Source organism: Hyaena hyaena, unplaced genomic scaffold (assembly GCF_003009895.1).
Source record: "Hyaena hyaena isolate Hyena2069 unplaced genomic scaffold, ASM300989v1 scaffold_537, whole genome shotgun sequence".
NCBI lineage: Eukaryota > Metazoa > Chordata > Mammalia > Carnivora > Hyaenidae > Hyaena > Hyaena hyaena.
The window spans coordinates 147386-151596 of record NW_024081170.1 but is presented as its reverse complement, the minus strand read 5'-3'; positions in this window follow the sequence as shown (position 1 = coordinate 151596).

Below are 4211 nucleotides of genomic sequence, written 5' to 3'. Positions count from 1 at the left end.
AGAGAGAAACAAAACCTGATGAAAGCCCACTACGGATTTGTACACACAGAGCCATTGGAGGCTAACTCTGCAGGTGCACATGGGTAAGACTGGCATGGATTCCAGTATGGCCTTCACTGAGAGCAGGCATGTCCCACCACGCCTATGCCTTCCACACTTCTATAAGCTCAAAACATTCTCCTTCTTCAGAATACCCTGGTTCTGTTATCACACCTGCTCTCACCCAGGTGTAAATGATACAACTCACAACTAGTTGTGGTTTGATACACTACTGATACTAAAGATATTGGATAACTATTCACAGGAAGGGCCCTAAAAGGAATGAGCTTTAAATGGAGCATCATGCAAGGCATTGAAAGCTATGGGGTGCTATGATAAAGGAGAGCTAACGTGTGTGGTGCTATACCTCTGATGGGGCAAGTGGTCAAGGAGAGAGAAAACAAAGCATTGAGGGGCTGCAGCAGAGGCCTCCACAGGAAGAACTGGAGCCCTAGGAAGCTTCACCTTACAATATCCCCGTGCTGGACACGCTCCCTGAGACAGGGGAGACCACTCTTTTCCAAACTGTCCTATTGATCCCTGCAGTTACTGCCATCCAAATCATTCCTGAGCTTTTCCTAGAACTTCTGATGACTTTACAGCAGAACACTAGTGACTTAGAGCAGTGTTTTCCCAAGTGCAAAAAGCCACAGATAATTTTAGGTGGTACGCAAGTTTGGCAAATAAAATTTGCCATAGCGAGACAGTTATTCCCTTTCCAATTCTCTTTGCATTCCTATGATGACACCAAGGATAAATTCTCAGTCTTGAATTGTACACCTTTAACACGTCTCTAATACCTGCTTTTCTCCTTTTTGCCAAAGGACACAATTTGAAACTTGAAAGCTCAAAGCCTTTGACAGGTAATAGTATATTCCCATAAATTAATAATCTAGGTAGTTACATTTATTCTCATACCTATTGCCTTCTTATGCAAAATAATCCCAGTCATGCATTTGAGATAGTGAAATTAAGTTTTCTTTTAAAAATTAGCTTCTAATTTAAAAAGAACAGATAAGTTTAAAGAAAATTTTAAGTAAATGATAGACAGGTGGTATGTGGCGGTAAGCATAGGAAGAATGTCAACAGTGATATGCAAATGACTGACGTGGCAAACAGTGGCTTAGGTCACATTCCCAGTATTTCCACTGTGCCACAGAGATCCTCTCTCTCACCCTACCTGGCCTTTTTGGTCTCTTTCTGCCCGAAATGATATTTCAGTTGACGTGAACTTGATTGACTTGACAGGAAGTACACAAACCCTTAGCATTCATGCATTTCATGGCAGTGTTACAAGTCTCACTTAAAAGCTCAGGTATATGCAATGGAAGGAGAAATTTCACAAGGGGAAAGTCAACAGCCTTTGCCTTCAGCACAGGGGAAGGCAGAACGGGGATGGGGGAGAAAACATGACAACACAGTCTGGGTAACATATGCCCCTTCCAGTCTCCCCCTTGCCCTTAAAACCTCCAGCTGTTCAGAGGGCAGGGGGAGAGGAAAGAGAGACCATAGCCCATGTATTTAGGTAATTGCTTTCTTGAAATGAAATGGCATCTTCTTTTTATTTCCCTTACTCTCACCTAATAACAACGGCATATTGTATTCCCCACACTGAAATCTGGGTGTATAAATCTTTTCGGGCACGGTGAGGCCTTGTTGGGTTTGGCTGTTGTTTCTGAAAAGAGTATAAGGGGACATAAAATGTAAGTGAATCAAGCCCTCAGCTAGCATTTAATTGATAAGAACCAAAGCTAATATTAGATAACAAATAAATGGTCTGTTGCACAGGCATTTAATTAAACACCAAATTAATGCAGTAATGACCTACTGGAACTAACAGCCAGGAATGCTTTACTGCGCGCCAGCATCTGGACGCTTTCACCTTCCAGTCCCCCTCCTCCTTCCCCCGTCTCCATGGACAGATACATTATAAAGAAATATATTCACTCATATCCTACGTCCTCATGTTTTCATGTCCCAACTCATCATGCATAATAATCTACTCTGCCCAAGGAAGCTTGACCATTTAGGGAACTCTCTACCAAGTTTCCCCTATCGTAGGTCCCAAACATCAGCATTTGAGACTGTTTGAAACCCTAGTCTTGTAGCCTTTGGCTGATTACATGCTGCCTTGAAGATTAATTGCCGACAGTGTTTTAGATAATGGTCTCAGAGAAGAGGATGCAAAATCATGAAGGGGCACAGAGGAATCGATAACTTGGCTTTGTCTGAGCCTATCCAGGAGCTCTGAGACATACAATAAAGCACATAATAGGCATGGGAGGTGAACTCCACTCAGATTTACTCATCTTATCCCTGTTGGCTTTTACATGGCTCATCTGGGCTGTACTCACACTGTCTTCATGCTAAGCCATGTCCATAAGTTAGAAATAGGCAATAGGGCACTCTGAACACCTTCTGCATACGCAAACTATACACATCCATGTGTATGCTACATTCCTCTCTTGGTCCATGAGAGTTTGAATTCCCCTCCTGGACACAGGGACAGAGCGTTTTCAACCAGCACAAACTCACTTCAGTAAGGAAGCCATCTCTAGAAGCCAACAGGCTTACATCAGTGCATCAATTCAATTATAAACCTAAGAATGGATGTAGGTGGCTTTACTGGAATAGTTCTAGAGGATTCCTGGGTTCAGTATTGTCTAAGTTCCCACTCTGAGAGCTGAGAAAGAGAACTTTCAGGATCTGGAGTATGTATGTACTTTCCAGTGTGGGGTCTCCACCTATATACAACCTCTGAGTTAAGGATGCCTACATATAAATAGGCTTTAATGAGCAAAAGCAATTTGTTTCCTAAACCACCACCTGCTGTCCTCTCAGACATCTTCTATCAAACTGATTGACAAACTGAGTCAAACTCTATTGACTCTAGTAAGAACAGTATACACTAAAAGATACTTGCATCTATCTATCTTTCTATCTACCTACCTACCTACCTACTATCAGAGATTTCAGTTTAGAATTGACTTTTCCCTTCAGGTATCTCTTATCTACTTTACCATAGTCTATTCTTTCTACATCACAATATCCCTCTTAATCCTACTCCATTTCCATCTCCCCTTTGGGATCTTCATTCTCTCATCCTCCCCCAGAATTTTCTGTATAGATCTTCACACATTCCAGACCATTCCTGCTTCTTGGAATTAAGAGTCTGAAAGTCAATAGTGACTTTAATGGACTTTTTAAGGATTAATTTCCCTTTGTGAGAAGACAGAAAGGAGTAAATCTCTAATAGTGGACTATCCTGAAAAATTCAAGGTAAATAGGTGAGATATCAGAGGTCCAGAAGGGACTCTCGGTATCTTTTAACAACACTGTATGTGTTGCTCTTTCAATGTAGAGTTAGTGCTATGTGAGTAGTGGAGGAAGAATCAAGGCAAATGAACCTTAGAACTTATAATATCATTGGATCCCATAACATCTATGGAATCTTCTCAGTGACCTAGAAACAATAATAACATGTAATTTTTACTTCGACTTATAGGTGTTGGGCACTGTGCTCTTAGAGAAATATTATATACATACATCTATCTATATATACATATATCTATACATCTATATAGATGTATAGATTCTAGATATATATTCTAAATATATATTTAGATATGTATATTCTAAATATATATATTTGGAGAGAGACAGAAATTACACATATATGTACACACACACACACACACACACACACACACACACATCTGTATAAAAGATATGATATATACCCAACATTCTGTTTTCTCATTAATGCATTAGTCCTAGGCTTCATCTTGCTATTAAATGGATGCTTTAAAGTGCTTCTATACATGCTTCAGCTTTTGCATGCAATACTCTTCACATCTCTGGTAAGATAAATTGGACAGGTGTAACTATCCCTTTTGAAACGAGTGTCTAAATCCAAGATAAACTTGAATATCACACAGTAATTTAGGGCTGAAACTAGCAAAGAAGCCTGACTTCCAGAACAAGGTGTTTCTTCATGTTATCACATTATCCTTTGCCTTGAGAGGCTGTTCTGCACACTGTTGAAATAATTTGCTGGGGGAAAGGCAATCATGTAATAAATTTTAAAAATATATAGAGATATTAAATTGTCTCCTCTAATTTTTGTTCTTCAGTCATATGTTTTATCCCAGGATAGCAAATTGTTTACAAGC